Source organism: Palaemon carinicauda, chromosome 20, assembly GCF_036898095.1.
Source record: "Palaemon carinicauda isolate YSFRI2023 chromosome 20, ASM3689809v2, whole genome shotgun sequence".
Taxonomy (NCBI): domain Eukaryota; kingdom Metazoa; phylum Arthropoda; class Malacostraca; order Decapoda; family Palaemonidae; genus Palaemon; species Palaemon carinicauda.
Window position 1 is genome coordinate 93,936,468 of NC_090744.1, and position 20,000 is coordinate 93,956,467.

Below are 20,000 nucleotides of genomic sequence, written 5' to 3' on the forward strand. Positions count from 1 at the left end.
ATTGAGCCTCATGATGGAGAAGGCCTGGCTATTAGAATTAACTGCCTGCCTAGTATCACAAACAGGATAGAATTGTCCAGGGAGATCTGAATGTAAAGGATGGTCAGGGTTATAAAAAATCTTATGCAACATGCATAATGAACTAATTGAACGACGGTGCCAGAGATTAATATCTAGATCAGGAATAAGAAATTTAATAAACCGTAATTTTCTGTCCAACAAATTAAGATGACAATCAGCAGCTGAAGACCAGACAGGAGACCAATACTCAAAACAAGGAAAATGAAAGAATTAAAACACTTCTTCAGAATACATTGATCCCCGAAAATCTTAAAAGACTTTCTCAATAAGACAATTTTTTGTGCAATTGAAGAAGACACAGACCTTATGTGTTACTCAAAAGTAAATTTGCCTTCGAGAATCACACCTAAAATTTTAAGAGAGTTATACAAATTTAAAGAAACATTATCAATACTGAGATCCGGATGTTGAGTAGCCACTGTCCTTGACCTACTTGCAATCATACTTTGAGTTTTGTTAGGATTCAACTTCATACCCCATAATTTGCACCATGCACTAATTTTAGCTAAATCTCTATTAAGGGATTCACCAAACCCAGATCTACATTCAGGGGATGGAATTGATGTAAAGAGAGTAGCATCATTTGCATATGCAACAAGCTTGTTTTCTAGGCCAAACCACATGTCATGTGTATACAGTATGAAAAGTAATGGGCCAAGAACACTGCCCTGTGGGACACCGGATATCGCATTCCTATACTCACTATGGTGCCCATCAACAACAACTCTTTGAGATCTATTACTTAAAAAATCAATAATAATGCTAAGAAACGACCCACCCACTCCCAACTTTTTGAGTTTGAAAACAAGGGCCTCATGATTAACACGGTCAAAGGCAGCACTAAAATCAAGGCCAATCATACGAACTTCCTGACCACAATCAAGGGATTTCTGTACAGCATTGGAGATTGTAAGAAGGGCATCACATGCTCCAAGGCCTTTACGAAAACCAAATTGCAAACTAGGGAATAGATGATTACCTTCAGCAAACCTATTAAGACGTTTTGCCAGAAGACGTTCAAAAACTTTAGATAATATGGGAGTTATGGAAATTGGGCAGTAATCAGTGGGACTTGAGCTACCACAAACACATTTACATAGAGGAGTAACATTACCAATTCTCTAACAAGTGCTAAAAGCTCCTCTTCTTGCTAACTTGCGCAAAATAACAGATAACTTTGTAAAAAACAAAGGAAAAATACCATTTGGGTCTACACCTCCATAAGGATCAAGGTCCATCAACAGAGCTTTAATTTCACGAGATCGAAAAGTTAAACTAGTTAATTTAGCCTCAGGAAAACAGGAATGAGGAAGTTCAAGTTTTTCATTACTCTGTTTACTGTTAAAAACATCAGCCAAAAGGATTGCCTTTTCCTTTGGACAGAGTGACTGAGCCATCTGGTTTAAGTAAAGGAGGAACTGTTGCATCTACACCAAAGAGTGCAAATTTAAGGGTAGACCACCATTTACGTTCCTGAGTTGTACACACACACATATATATATATATGAGTGTGTCTGTGTGTAAATATGTTACTATCCAAAGAGATAATGTCTTTGATTTTTAGATGACGTTAAGATGTTGTCTATTCATTGTATTTATGTATATAAATCTATACGTAAATAATTAATTATAAATAAATAAATAAATATATATATATATATATATATATATATATATTTATATATATATATATATATATATATATATATATATATATATACACACAAAAACATTCACACATATGTACATTATATATAAGTACATAAATGCTCACAAATACACCAGATTCAACACTACACTAAAGAATACACAGACACACACAGACACACACACACACACACACACACACATATATATATATATATATATATATATATATATATATATAATGTATGTATATATATTATAGATGTACATTGTAAATAAGTATATATCCTCACAAAACACACATATACAGTGTATATAAATATATATATATATATATATATATATATATATATATATATATATATATACATACATACATACATATATATATATATATATATATATATATATATATATATGCATATGCATATACATGTACAGTACACACACACACACACACACATATATATATATATATATATATATATATATATATATATATATATATATATATATATATATATATATATCTTTCGTGTAGTTTTTATTCAGGGATAAGACATTAGGCTTCCATTTACTAGGTCTGTGTTCCGATCCAAGACTAACTCCCATCATTACACCCTGGGAGAATACAGATACCTGTGTACCAGCGTTAGCCCTGAACGGGTATTGGCCTTTTGAGCGGTTACGAAAAAGTAAAAGAATAACAACCTCACTTCCGAAGATTCGCTGAGAATTTATATTTAATATATGCATAGCTATATGTTGGTTCATCAATATTCATACTATATAATATGGAATACTATATAGTTGTTCAAAGTTGGAGCAAATGCTTTTTTGTTGACCAGACAGACATGAGTCTTTTTATAGTTTACATATGACATATCTGATTTTGACGTTGTTAAAAGTTTATATATGACACATCTATTTTGACGTTGTTACTTTTTTTAGAATGATTTATTGTTAATTTGTTCTCTTCATTTATTTAATTCCTTATTTCCTTTCCTCACTAGACTATTTTTCCCTATTGGAGCCCCTGGGCTTATAGCATCTTGCTTTTCCAATTAGGGTTGTAGCTTGGATAGTAATAATTTTAGTAATAATAATACTACAAATTTACGTGCATATAAGTGAATATACATTTACTTACATCTACCCAGGATAGCTAAGTCATGATAGCAAACACCGATAAGAATCATATCCTTTTTATGAAAAATAGCAATGTTATATCGGTTATTCTGCTATTAGCGCAACGGGTGCGGGCACCCGTTGCTGGTATAAACCTCCTTTTACGAAATAGCCAGCCAATGCGTATTCGACCTCCTAACGTGACCTCTGGGTAGGTGATCTTTGGATTCACAATAACGTCCACTACAACAATTCTCAAATGCAATTTCACCCACGGTAACCAACGCGGCCAGCTGATATCGCATCCCGTTGTTAAGAAAGTAAATATTTGTGGCGCCCATAAAAGCTTAGAAGCGCCATAATATATTTGGTTGTTATCTCTGGGCCATGGCAGCAGCCACTCCACCAACCAACCAACATACCCCCTCTTCTCCCCCAGAGAAACCCCTCCCACTAAACCTAACTTTAACACCCCCCCCCCCCCTACTCCCAAAGGGAATTTAATAGACGACCTAGCGTGACACTGGCATATCTTAATGCCAAATAAAATCAGTGTGCGTTTTGGGTCAGTTTACGTGAACCACACTAATTATAACAGGCGATGCCTAGAAGCAGTAAGTCAAATTATTCAATCTCGATTATTGATCAACATAAAACCGTAAGCCAAATAAGATGCAGACTCCCCGAAGGGATGGTGATGAAGGTGATAATGTTGTGTATTGCACAGCTAGCGATTCATTATAGGATTTTGAAATTTAATACCCATTCAAAAACTGAAGAATAGTCCACTCTTCTATGATGCTATCGTGAGTGAACGGATATACACATGTATATATATATATATATATATATATATATATATATATATATATATATATATATACATACACACGAACAAACATATACTGTACACACTCAAATACAGCAACAACAAACGCAGTCGTTTCTAGCCCAATGCAGTTCAAAGGCCTCAGACATGTCTAGGTTTGGCCATTTTATCACAACGTAGCCTACGAGGATTGGTGATGGTGGGAGATTTTCATCTGATCGCTCACATAAATCAACCTAGTATGGGTAGCCCTGAATAGTACAGCATTACTGATCATGGCAATACGCAAACTTTTTCACCACGTTCAGGTATTCCCACTCACAGAAGGAAACACATAATATATATATATATATATATATATATATATATATATATATATATATATATATATATATATAATGATCCACTATATATATATATATATATATATATATATATATATATATATTGATCCACTATATATATATATATATATAAATATATATAAATATATATACATATATATACATATACATACATATATATATATATATATATATATATATATATATATATATATATATATATATATATATATATATACACACACTAGTGTACATGTTTGTGAATACTCTATATATATATATATATATATATATATATATATATATATATATATATATATATATATATATATATATATATATGTATGTTTGCATATATAATATATAAATGCCTGTTTATAAATCTAATAAACTTATACACCAAACAAATTAATGAACGAATCATAAAAGCAATTTACAATTCGTATATGGAAACTTGCAAAAAAAATTGATAGTGCCAAAAATAATCGTGCAATATGCAAAAGCGTCATAAACTTCCTCCATCAAAAATTATGACTCTGAGTCACAATGGAAACTTTCTCTGACAAACAAAGGCCTTCAGTGTCGCTCCCGTTCGGTTCTATTTTATAATCCTGTCCCCCAATGAATTTAGCTGAAGATAAAACGTACAATTCAGCTCTTGAAACTCACATCAAAAGCCACACTATGGAGGGACGACGATTGATTTATCGCTTATAAGACAGAGTATTAAATATAATCGCGAGAATAATATAAAAAGCTGCGTGTGTGTGTGTGATCGTGGGTAGTCCTTAGCGAGTGTTTTCAATATGTCAGGAGGTCTGTATTGAATTCATCGCAAACTTACACAGAAATATAAAAAAATCTCCTATTCATGCGCGATTGGAATATATCCTGTTTGAGCTACCGGCGTGTTCCAAATTTATTGTTATAAAAACAACAGTATATATATATATATATATATATATATATATACATATATATATATAAATATATATATATATATATATATATATATATATATATATATATATATATATGTGTGTGTGTATGTGTACACACACACACACACACACACACACACACATATATATATATATATATATATATATATATATATATATATATATATATATACACATTTATTTGTATATATATGACACTTGAGATAGCGTGCCAAGATTTTAATCAAATGGTATAACAGCTAGGATATATATTACTTGGCACTGAACTGACCTGTTTTTTGCTGAACCAGTTTTTAGATTGACAAACTAAATGTTTGAAATATACAGACCAGTATCATTAGTATAATCTGCTTTAAAAATATTGATAGATACATTTCATTTATTAGTTTGGAAAAAGTATGAGTTAACCTTGACCTCAAAATTAATTACAGACTGAATTCTGTTCATAATTAGGAATGAACCTTGACCTCGAAAGTAATTTGAGACTGACGTCTGATCATAATTAAGAATGAACCTTGTCCTTGAAATTAATTACAGACTGAATTCTGTTCATAATTAGGAATGAACCTTGACCTCCAAAGTAATTTGAGACTGAAGTCTGATCATAATTTAGAATGAACCTTGTCCTTGAAATTAATTACAGACTGAATTCTGTTCATAATTAGGAATGAACCTTGACCTCGAAAGTAATTTGAGACTGAAGTCTAATCATAATTAAGAATGAACCTTGACCTCGAAATTAATTACAGACTGAATTCTGTTCATAATTAGGAATGAATCTTGACCTCGAAAGTAATTTGAGACAGAATTCTGTTCATAATTAGGAATTAACCTTGACCTCGAAAGTAATTTGAGACTGAAGTTTGATCATAATTAAGATTGAAACTTTACCTTGACATTAATTTGAGACAGAAGTTTGATTATATTTGGGAATCCACTTTGACATTGAAGCTAATTTGAGACTTAAGTCAGATCATAGTTGGGAATGAACCTCGACTTTGGAAATAATCGTAATTGAGATGGAATCTTGATCTCGAAATTAATTTGAGACTGAAGTCTGATCCTCATAGAAAATGAACCTTGACCTTGTAATTAATTTGAGACTGAAGTCTGATCATAATTGATAATGAACCTTAACTTTGAAATTAGTTTGAGACTGAAGTCTAGTCATAATTAAGATTGACACTTGACCTTGAAATTAATTTGAGACAGAAGTCTGATCATAATTGGGAATGAACTTTGTCCTTTGAACTGATTTGAGACAGAAGTCTGATCATAAATGAGAATGAACCTTGACCTTGAAATTAATTAGACCCTAAAGTCAGATCATAAGTGAAATTGAACCTTAACTTTGGAGTTAATTTGAGACTGAAGTCTCATCATAATTGAGGATGAACCTTGACCTTGAAATTAATTTGAGACTCAAGACTGATCATAACTGAGAATGAGCTTTAATTTCAAAATTAATGAGACACTGAAATCTGATCATAAATGAGAATGAACCTTGACTTCAAAATTGACATGAGACTGAAGTCTAATCATAATTGGAAATGAGCCTTGACCTTGGAACCAATTTGAGACTGAAGTCTGATCATAACTGAGAATGAACCTTGACTTCAAAATTAATTTGAGACTGAAGTTTTATCCTAATTGAGAATGAACCTTGACCTCGAAATTAATTTGAGACAGAAGTCTTGATCATAATTGAGAATGAACCTTAACTTCAAAATTAATTTGAGACTGAAGCTTTTATCATAACTGAGAATGAACCTTGACCTCAAAATTAATTTCAGACTGAAGTCTGATCATAATTGAGAATTAACCTTAACCTTGAAACTAATTTGAGACTGACGTCTCGTCATAATTGAGAATAAATCTTGATATTGAAATTGATTTGAGACTAATGTCTGATCATAATTGAGAATGACCCTTGACCTCAAAATTAAATTGAGACTGAAGTCTGATCCTGACTGAGAAAGAACCTTGACCTTGAAATTAATTTGAGACTGAAGTCTGGTCATAATTGAGAATTAGCATTGACCTTGAAATTAATTTGAGACTGAAGTCTGATCATAATTGAGAATTAACCTTGACCTTGAAATTAATTTGAGACTGAAGTCTGATAATAATTGAGAATGAACCTTGACCTTGAAGTTGAATTGAGACTGAAGTCTGATAATAATTGAGAATGAACCTTGACCTTGAAATCAATTTGAGACTGAAGTCTGATAATAATTGAGAATGAACCTTGACCTTGAAGTTAATTTGAGACTGAAGTCTGATAATAATTGAGAATGAACCCTGACCTTGAAATTAATTTGAGACTGAAGTCTGATCATAATTGAGAATGAACATGACTTTGAAATTAATTTGAGACTGAAGTCTGATAATAATTGAGAATAAATTTTGACCTTGAAATTAATTTGAGGCTGAAGTCTGATAATAAATGAGAATGAACCTTGACCTTGAAATTAATTTGAGACTGAAGTCTGATAATAATTGAGAAGAACCTTGACCTTGAAATCAATTTAAGACTTTAGTCTGATCATAATTGAGAATGAACCTTGACCTCAAAATTAATTTGAGACTGAAGTCTGATCATAACTGAGAATGAACCTTGACTTTGGAATTAATTTGAGACTGGTCTGGTCATGACTGAGAATGAACCTTCACCTTGAAACTAAATTTTGAAATTGAATTGAGATCATAATTTAGAGTCAACATTGACCTTGAAACTCATTTTTGAGACTGAATTGTGATCATAATTCAAGAATTAACATTGACCTTGAAACTCATTTTTGAGACTGAATTGTGATCATAATTCAAGAGTTAACATTGACCTTGAAACTCATTTTTTAAACTGAATTGTGATCATATAATTTAAGATTTGAAACTCATTTTTGAAACTGAATTGGGATCATAATTTAGTCAACATTGACCTTGAAACTCATTTTTGAGACTGAATTGCGATCATAATTTAGAGTCAACATTGACCTTGAAACTCATTTTTGAAACTGAATTGTGATCATAAAATATAAGAGTTAACATTGACCTTGAAACTCATTTTTGAAACTGAATTGTGATCATATAATTCAAGAGTAAACATTGACCTTGAAACTCATTTTTGAAACTGAATTGTGATCAAAATTTAAGAGTTAACATTGACCTTGAAACTCATTTTTGAGACTGAATTGGGATCATAATTTAGTCAACATTGACCTTGAAACTCATTTTAGAGACTGAATTGTGATCATAAAATATAAGAGTTAACATTGACCTTAGAACTCATTTTTGAAACTGAATTGTGATCATATAATTTAAGAGTAAACATTGACCTTGAAACTCATTTTCGAGACTGAATTGTGATCATAATTTAGTCAATATTGACCTTGAAACTCATTTTGAGACTGAATTGTGATCATAATTTAAGTCAACATTGAGCTTGAAAAAAATTTTTAAGACTGAATTGTGATCATAATTTAGAGCAGAGGTTCTCAACCGGGGTCCACATGGACCCTAGGGGTCCATGGAATATTTCTGGGGGTCCACAAGCAAAACATAACAAATTGGGGGTCCACAGTGATGTTTTGGTGGTCCATGATGAAAACCAACTCATGATGGTTTTTATCATTAAAAATTTAATTTCTACTGCAATTTTGGCTGGACGATTTTACAAGATCAAGAAAGAAGTGGCAGCTGCCTTCCTAAATAGGTTGGACTATAATCTCCTTAGGGAATTTATTCCAGAAATACTTCGATCTGTCGAATCCTTCTATATTCGACCCGAAGAAATAAGGCCGCTGAAATCTTAAATGTTAGGGGAAAGTCATCCCTTTCGACCAACAACAATCTGACCAAGCTTCAAGTTAATCCTCTGCCCTAATTAACACCTTGGTGCTAATGAGGAACCCCTATCGATAAAGAGTACTGACCCAGGACCGTTAATCTATTATTATAGGTGGCCGTGACCATCATTAGTCATTTCACACAAGAATTATTAAGTAAAAATGAACAGATATCACCAATATATATATATATATATATATATATATATATATATATATATATATATATATATATATATATATATATGAATATATATTGACCGGCTTAGTTAAGAGTGAGGACAAATTCTTTGCGTTGAGACAATAAGGATTACTATAGTGCTCCCAAACGAAAGTGGCAGTCGAATGACAGTTCTTCTTAATATTTCGTATAGATTTCAAATAATTTCGTACCTGCACGACCTCTCGGTGAGGATACAAGAAAACAATTTGCCTAGTTTGACATTTGCGGATTAACTGATCCTGTTCTTCTCTGAGAATGGTGACCTTAATCTTTTGATTCTTTCTGGATTTTTTCTACCTACAGAATTTTTAAGCACACTGGAATTTTTTGTAATCCTTTTAAACACATACACACAAACACACACACATACATATATATATATGTATGTATTTATATATATATATATATATATATGTATATAAATATATATATATATATATATATATATAAATGGATAAAAATAAAAAACTCTGGGAGAATATTGATAGAATAAGGAACAGACAGAAAGCTCATGGCAAAGTTATACAACTTTATGGAGAACAAGGAAATAAGCTAAATAAGGAAGAAACAAAAGAGGAATTAATCAAGTACTGGAAAACTATATATTGTAAACATGAAAATAAAATAGACTCAGTTTGGAATGAAGAAAAACAGATAGAATATGAAAATGAAATAGCACATCAGGAAGATACAACGAGAATAGATGAATATAATATCCCGGACATACTTAGGGAACACTATGACCTTGTAATGGTAACAAAAGGGAAAATAAAACCAATGAAAAATCCAAAAATCACAACAGAAAAAGTAAAGAATTGCCTGGGAAAATTAAAGGCAAAAAAAGCGGCAGGACCAGATGGCCTAAAACCCGAACTATATAAGGCACTAGGAAAAAGCAAAATATGTCTTGAAACCTTACAGAAATGTTATCAAAATGAGTTGGACGAAAAAGAAAAACCAAATATGTGGAAGAAGTCAAGAACAAAGATGATTGAAAAGAAAAGAAGGCCAATGGCAAAAGACTTAAGACCCATTGCTCTATTAAATATTTCTTATAAAATATTCATGATGATGGTGAAAGAGGAAATAGAAAACCACATAAGAATGAATGAAGAAGACAATGAATGTCAAGCAGGATTTACAGGTGGAGGCAGGATAGAGGACAATATCTTTATATTACAGTATTGTGTGGAAGAGAGCTATAGTAACAAGAAACCTCTAATAGTAACTGCGATAGATTTTAGTAAAGCATTTGACTCTGTAAAAAGGGAGGTATTAATAGAAGTTTTAAAAGAATATAAAATTAACACCAAAATCATAAGTGCAATTGCAAATATTTATCAAGGAGATACTACGGGCATTGACTTAGGAGAAGGTATAGAACAAGAAATGGAGGTTACAAGTGGAATTAAACAAGGTTGCACAGGATCAACTTCACTTTTTAAACTGATTACGTATATTGTCATGAAGAAAATAGAAGAGGAAGGAAACGGTTTCAGAAATCAATTAATAAAGATAGAATCATTATTTTTTGCAGATGATGCCTTAATAATTGCACAAGATATACATAATGCTAAGCGTAACATTCAGATATTAGTAGAAACTAGTAAAAAATGTGGGTTGGAAATCAATAAAGAAAAGAATAATATTATGATTTACAATATGAAAGAAAAGCCAGATAACATAGAGGGAATCAATGTAGTAGAAAGTTTGACATACTTAGGAATAAAGCTAGACAATAGTAGGAATATATTTAAAACTCAGAAAAGGGTAATGATAGAAAAGGCACAAAAATTAGCTAATCTAACATATTCAGTTATAGAGAAAAGTTGCAATAAAGTGATGATAGGAAAAACGTTCTGGAAAAGTATTGCTTTACCATCTATTTTGTATGGAACAAATGTTATAAATCTAACAGAAACAAAAATAGAGAAACTACAAAGAATAGAGAATGGGGTATATAGGAAGATTTTAGGTGCCACTAAAAGCACAGCTAATACTGCTCTAAGAGGGGAGATAGGTGCATCTTCTATGAAAGCAAGGGTGATGGATGGGAAGCTGCAGTACTTAAATCGTACCCTATATGGAAAGAAGGAAATACTGAAAATAATTATCCAGGATATTCAAGAAAAAGAAGGAAGATGGTGGAAACAACCTGTAAAGTATTTGGAAGAATTAAGTTTAGGTATAAGACAAATAAGAAGAATGAGCAAGGCAGAAATAAAAACGGAAACCAGAAAGTGGGATACTGAAAAGTGGAAAGAAGAAATAGAAAGTAAAGTGAGCTTAGAAATATATAGAACGTGGAAGAAAGAAATTAAAGAAGAGTTAATTTATGACAATACATTTGCTTCAGTGATATTTTTTAGAGCAAGAACTAATACGTTAAAACTAAATATTGTAAATAGACACAATGGAGGGAATGTAAACTGTAATTTTTGTGAAAATGAGGAGGAAGATTTGATACATTTTTTGTTATTTTGCCAGGAATATAGAAAAGAAAGGAATAAAGTAATTGAGCTACAACAACCATACGATGAAGACCCAAAGAAAATAGTAGGATTATTTTTATTTAGTGAAACAAATATAGAAAAGAAAAAAGAAGTATTGAACATAATGTGGAAGAAAAGACAAAACAGTACAAGAAGATAAGCGTTAGAGGCGCCGTTGTAAAGGCTATGCCTCACCCCAGAACCTGAACCTGAACCTGTATATCATATTCACTCAGATTAAGAAGTAAAAATAATAAAGACACGTGCGCCTTGTTTTTAAATACATTAGAGACTTTTAATCTATTCCAATTTCTTTTCCATTGGCCACCTGGGAGAAATAGCCGAAAAGGGAACTATATCCGGGATAATTACCGACGGAACTGCCCCACCTTTAAGACCAACTCTTTCACCCCCCGCGGTATTATTAATCCATCCTCTGCTTAAGGGCTTCTCCAGGTAAAATGACCAAAATATTGAAGATTCGATGCGAAAAAATAAGCTCTCGGCTGCCATTTTCGTTTGGGAGCATTATAGGAGGTAGGTAGATTACTGACCCTTCAAATCACCTCCCACCGTGCCCCGGTATTCAAGTGCCCTATGTCTATTCCTGTGGATCAACTATAGGGGAAATTTATTAAAAAGTGCATTCACCCAAGCAGTTGACTTGAGTCTAACGTTGAACTCCATCGTGGAAAAGTAAGAGATATTAAGTTCCTAGTATAAACATTCTATCGTATCTTTTTTTTATTTCTGCATTTCAATAACGAAAAAAACACTTCCCAGTATAAAAGTATAAAAAGACTGAAGAGAAAAATGGCAAATTTTTCCCGTTTTGATACAAATTTTAAATATCAATTCATTCATATCTTGTCAATTATCTGAATATAATTATCAGCTTTGAGGAAGTAAAAAAATGTCAATGGTGACCCTAATGATAATAGTGAATAACTTGTATAGTTTTTTTTTTAATCATTCAAGTTATTTTAACTATAACATTTCTATTTACCAGATTTACCTCAAACACTTGCCTTGCACTCTGTTTCTAAATATGTGTTATATTTGTCGAAAAATATATAAAAATGAATAGCAATATATATAGTTAGATATTATGAACTGCAATAATTGTATTACCAGCTGTATATATATAATTATATATATATATATATATATATATATATATATATATATATATATATATATATATATATATATATATATATATATTTTATATTTTTTTCAGACATGCCATGGCTACTCCAAATAAAAAGAAGTGCCGACAGTATTCCGTTGAATATTTGTCTTAGGGATTTATTCAAGAACCACATAATGAAACGAAACAAATGTGCCTCATGTATGGATGTACTTTCAAATGATAGTATGAAACCTCGTAACCTAAGAATCCATCTAGAAAAGAAGCACGCAGGAAAGAAAGATCACCCAGTAGAATACTTTAAAAAACTTCGTGATGATTTCCAAACTAGAAAAACAGGGTCTCAAATGTTTAATAACAAAGTGAGTAAAATGTGTTATGGTTTACTGGCATCATATGAAATTACCAAAATAATAGCAAAAGCAGGAAAACCCCATAATGTTGGTGAAACAGTAATTCTACCTGCAGTGTAATTTCGTCAGTTATGAAACAAAATGCAAGTGAAATTATTAATATACTCCCTTTAAGCAACTCTTCTGTGTCACGACGCATTGATGAAAACCTTGGAAGGATTTTGATCCTATAGTCTGTCCAGAATGTCATGAAACATAGAGTAGGTTTCCGACGTTGCGGCTTTGCGCCAATTTCATTCATTAAATCTCACTTAAGGCGAAAAACAGTGTAGATTTGGCATACACTTTACCACATCTTTCTCTGTCTCAGGTCAGGAAGGTTAAGTAGCTTATCACTTTGGTTCTGATACCCAAGCGTGACGGTTTAAGATGGAAGGATCCCCGCGACAGCAATTAAGTGCTCAGACACGAGAAGTCATATTCAATGTCCACGAGTACTTCAAAAGGGAGAAAGAAAACAAAACTGTTATGCATGGCTTTGACAAGGCAGTACAACGTACAATGGATGCAACTAAGCAGTGCAGAAGTACGATATATCGTATTTGTAAGGAAGGAAAAGACAGCTTAAAAGAAAATTAAGAGAATTTACTTCCTGTTTAAGACAATTTTATTTTTATACTAAAACAGTGCCTTATTTTAAAGAAAATGTCTATTAATTTTATCGTTTCATTATCCTAAAATCAAAGTAATTGTTTTAATGGAGAAAAGTATCATTTTATGAAATATTTGATGTTTGGCACATTCATCAATTCTACAACAAATATGGTGAGAGAGAGAGAGAGAGAGAGAGAGAGAGAGAGAGAGAGAGAGAGAGAGAGAGAGAGAGAGAGAGAGAGAGATATTTGATGTTTGGCACATTCATCAATTCTACAACAAATATGGTGAGAGAGAGAGAGAGAGAGAGAGAGAGAGAGAGAGAGAGAGAGAGAGAGAGAGAGAGAGAGAGAGAGAGAGAGAATGACGATGACAAGCTACAGATATCTTCAAGAACCTGACTACACATTTGATAATGTTCAAATATAAACTGATTCAATCAGAATTCAAATTATATAAAGAATAAAAGTTAAAGCTTTATGAATAATAAAGCTCGAAAACATTTAGTACATTAAGATTCCAGTATTGTACTCAACTAGATTGATCGTAGGGTACAGAACGTTAAATTTTTATTTTCATGAGATGGATCTCTTCAAAGTTGTAGAAATACCGTGATATGTATTAAAGGACATTTACTTGTCTCCCGTACTTTATATGGCGCTCGAACTCTCCCTAAAAAAAAAAATTTTTACATGAATGTTTTTAAAATAAACAAAGCAATCAACTTTATGAGCTGTTTTCGAAACACAAGGTCAATTTAATCCACAACCACCATTCAGCTTTTGTGTGACTGGAAAGATTCAGATTATGGGATTAAAAATGAAATTTTACGACCGTATTAAAGGACCCGGAATGGAAGGATGCTGGGATTAGCTCGAGTCAGATTAAAAGTCTTGAGGAAGTTTGGCATGGCCGCAAGCCTACTCGACGTTTCATAAAACCAGATAAACAAGGACATTGGTAAATTACAAGCCATTTAAAAATACTTTTCCTTAAGACCCACGAGTCGTATTCATAGGATTGCTCCTCTAGCTTTAATTGTATATAACTATTGTATATATGATACATGCATACACGGTATATATATATATATATATATATATATATATATATATATATATATATATATATATATAGATAGATAGATAGATATATATGTACATATATATATATATATATATATATATATATATATATATGTACATATAGATATATATATGTATATATATATATATATATATATATATATATAATATATATATATATATAGATAGATATATATATCTATATATATATATTTTTATATATATATATATTTATATATATATTTATATATATATTCATATATATATATATATATATATATATATATATATATATATATATATATATATATATATACACACACTGTAGGTACTACTATAGCGTGAGGTCTACCACACTAGCGTGAGATCTAACTCCCGTTAGTACTATAGCGTGAGGTATACCGCTAAATTATTCGTCCCTCATAGATAAAACACATTTCATACATTTGTTTAAGCAATAAACACTTGATTTAAACATATATTAGAAATGACTTAAATAGATAATTGGATTTCTATTTACATTGAGAACTAAAACTAAAAAAATGGAAATAACCAGAAGTTGAAAAGCTAAATGGCAAACTACAATTGGACAAAGAAAGGATTAGTCTGGTATGACAAATCAGTTAATACACAGGTCAGATTCGTCGTTCATATCTTTACCGGGTGGTCTTGAAGGTATGATGTCTGAAATGTTTTGATGGAAATACGATACATTGAGAAAAGAGCTTCCCTCACCCGCCACTTTCGTTTGGTTTGACTATATTATTATTATTATAATAATTATTATTATTATTATTATTATTATTATTATTGTTGTTGTTGTTGTAGAACACTTTATTTGCATTAAATTAGTATTTATTTGAAAATAAAGCTTAATTATATACTATTTGTTATATACTATATATTAGTGAAAAACAAAATATTGTCTTATGACCAATAGTTATGAAGGGGTCCACCAGGATAAAAAGAAGGGAAAAGGGGTCCATGGGTAAAAAAAGGTTGAGAACCACTGATTTAGAGTAAACATTGACCTTGAAACTCATTTTTGAGACTGAATTGTGATCATAATTTAAGAGTCAACATTGAGCTTGAAACAAATTTTTAAGACTGAATTGTGATCATATAATTTAAGAGTAAACATTGACCTTGAAACTAATTTTTGAAACTGAATTGTGATCATAATTTAGTCAACATTGACCTTGAAACTCATTTTTGAGACTAAATTGTGATCATAATTTAGTCAACATTGACCTTGAAACTCATTTTTGAGAATGAATTGTGATCATAATTTAGTCAACATTGACCTTGAAACTCATTTTTGAGAATGAATTGTGATCATAATTTAGTCAACATTGACCTTGAAACTCATTTTTGAGAATGAATTGTGATCATAATTTAGTCAACATTGACCTTGAAACTCATTTTTGAGACTGAATTGTGATCATAATTTAGAGTCAACATTGACCTTGAAACTCATTTTTGAGAATGAATTGTGATCATAATTTAGTCAACATTGACCTTGAAACTCATTTTTGAGACTGAATTGTGATCATAATTTAGTCAACATTGACCTTGAAACTCATTTTTGAGAATGAATTGTGATCATAATTTAGTCAACATTGACCTTGAAACTCATTTTTGAGAATGAATTGTGATCATAATTTAGTCAACATTGACCTTGAAACTCATTTTTGAGACTGAATTGTGATCATAATTTAGAGTCAACATTGACCTTGAAACTCATTTTTGAGACTGAATTGTGATCATAATTTAGAGTCGACATTGACCTTGAAACTCATTTTTCAGACTGAATTGTGATCATAATTTAAGAGTCAAAATTGACCTTGAAACTAACTTTTAAGACTGAATTGTGATCATAATTTAGAGTCAACATTGACCTTGAAACTCATTTTTGAGACTGAATTGTGATCATAATTTAGAGTCGACATTGACCTTGAAACTCATTTTTGAGACTGAATTGTGATCATAATTTAAGAGTCAAAATTGACCTTGAAACTAACTTTTAAGACTGAATTGTGATCATAATTTAGAGTCAACATTGACCTTGAAACTCATTTTTGAGACTGAATTGTGATCATAATTTAGAGTCAACATTGACCTTGTAACTCGTTTTTAAGACTGAATTGTGATCATAATTTAGAGTTAACATTGAGCTTGAAACAAATTTTTAAGACTGAATTGTAATCATAATTTAGAGTCAACATTGACCTTGAAACTCATTTTTGAGACTGAATTGTGATAATAATTTGACCTTGAAACTAATTTTTGAGACTAAAGCCTGATCCTGATGGAAATAAATGTAATATGACATCACTGTCGACGAAAACAAAAGAAATATGCAGAACTAATAAGAAATAATTAATTATCTGAAGAGTTGGTTTTGAATTACTTTACATATTCATTTATCATCATGAACATCATGGATCATAATCTTCTGCTGAAAATAATAAAAAAGTAAAAAATGCCATTCTCAGATTTGACATTGAATACCACAACTGAATTTTCAGGGAAAAATATTCAATATATAAAAAAATCTAATAGAAATATATTCTATTAGTTATATCACTGGGATAAAGTTGGTACGTTCCATTCTCATAAAAGATTTTTTTTTTAATAGGTTTCTATATTTTGGGCAAACATTAACACAGCCGAGAATAAGGTAATTAAGTGACTTTCCAAACAAATTGACAATAATGTTGGCAAATTTAATCATTCAAATGATTAAAATCAATTGAGGATGATATATTCATTATCATATGAAAATCCACTATAAAATAATTACTTTCGGTGTACAGAATTTTCACTCAATTCGGAAATTCTAATCCATTTTAGATTTATGCAACTAAAATAGTTATAACTATAACCTTAAAAATCCTTTACATGGCTCTATTTTTGGTCATCGTCAACTTCTACTTCACATCTGGTCGTATTTTTAGATGTCACAGGCTGTTCTCCAACAAACCATGATTATATTTAGCCAGAGCTCATGTCACACACTGACATATCCGATCGCATCAAATTAATTACATGTCTCTCGCCACCCACGATCTCTCTCTCTCTCTCTCTCTCTCTCTCTCTCTCTCTCTCTCTCTCTCTCTCTCTCTCTCTCTCTCTCTCTCTCTCTCTCTCTCAATTTACACATGATTATATTTACACATAATTATACATATACATGTGATTGATTATAAGTATTTAAAGTATGCATTTCTCCCTGAAAGTTAATATTAGGGATCATAATACACTTCTTGATTTCACTTCGTAAATCTTTAATAATATCTATTCCGAATCAGACTCAAACATATATACGGTATTTAATATATATATATATATATATATATATATATATATATATATATATATGCGTATAGTTTCACTGAATCCTAATGCATCCCAATTTATTAACTTCAACTCTACTAGTAACACAACAAGATCTTACTTAAACAGGGTCCTGAAATTGCAAGTTGCGAGGGTCAGTGAAATTGGAAGAAATGGGAGATGAAAGAGGGTCATATATTTTGCTTCAGAGGACAAGAAAGGAACAAAGAAAAGGGAGTGAATTTTCTTATCGATAAAAATCATGCAGGTAACATAGAATAATTTTATAGAATCAGTGAAAGAATTACAGGACTGATTATGAAATTAAATAAGAAGTATAAACTGAAGATCATTAAAACTTATGCACCAAAAACATTCCATACGAGAAGAAGAAATGGAAACTTTTTATGAAGATCGGGTGATATCAATGATAATGATGGTAAAAAGAAGAGAGGAGAATCAGTAGAACGTAAATATGGAGTAAGCAGATGGAATGACAGCTGGAACATCCTTGTAGAATTTGCTGAAAGAAACGATCTCAAAATCATGAATAACTTTTTAAAAATGAACATAGAAAATGGACAGGGAGAAGCCCAAATGGCGAAACGAAAAAGGGAATAGATTTTATTCTAAATGAAAAAATTAAAGTAATTAAATATGTAATAGTGTTAAAAAGTTAAAAGTCAAAGGGCCATAGAATTGCAACCAGTAAAATTTGTCTAAATCTAAGGAAAGAAAGAGAAGAACTAATTCTAACATAGAAAATAAACATTCCTGTAATAAGAAAAATTATTAGATAATATCTTAGAGGCGTCTAAAATCGAAGAAAGTATCTCTTCACAAACTGAGCTCCAATTAGGTATCAGCATAACACAAAAAAGGCATATTTGCGTTTTGAAGCTCAGTTTGTGGAGAGATTTATTCTCCGTTTTTTATACACCTCCAAGATATTATCAAATAATTGGAAACTTTAAGTAACAGGCCCAAGTACCATTGTATACCGTATACAAACACACACATATATATAGTATACTGTATGTGTACGTGTGAACAAGACCGATGCTGTATATTCTTAATTTACCTGGGATATTGAAGCGAATCCGATTCTAAGAGCTCTTGCAACACTGTTGTTGTTGTTGTTGTTGTTGTTGTTGTTGTTATTAGCTAAGCTACAACCCTAGTTGGAAAAGCAAGATGCTATAAGCCCAAGCGCTCCAACAGGGAAAAATGGCCAAGTGAGGAAAGGAAATAATGAAATAAATATACTACAGGAGAAGTAATGAACAGTTAAAATAAAATATTTTAAGAACAGTAATCACATTGAAATAAATCTTTCATATTATACACAAACTATAAAAAGAAAAAAAATCAAGGGGGAGAGAAATAAGATAGAATATTGTGCTCGAGTGTAACCTCAAGCAAGAGAACTCTACCCCAGGACAGTGGAAGAGCAAGGTATAGAGGCTATGACACTACCCAAGACCAGAGAGCAATGGTTTGATTTTGGAGTGTCCTTCTCCTAGAAGAGTTGCTTGCCATAGCTAAAGAGTCTCTTCTACCCTTAACTAGAGGAAAGTAGCTACTGAACAATAACAGGGCAGTAGCTAACCCATTGAGAGAAGAATTGTTTGGTAATATCAGTGTTGTCATATGTATGAGGAAAGAGGAGAATGTGGAAAGAATAGGCCAGACTATTCAAAGGGTGGCTGGTGCCCTGCCCTGCGATTACACTTATTTATCCAAGAGTTTGAAGTAAGGAAATCAAACTTATGAACTGAAAACACTAACACAGTTAATCATTCTATCGTCTAACGAGACTATTTTGGTATAGAAAATTGCAGTAATAGTAATCGTAAAGATATATTAGCATG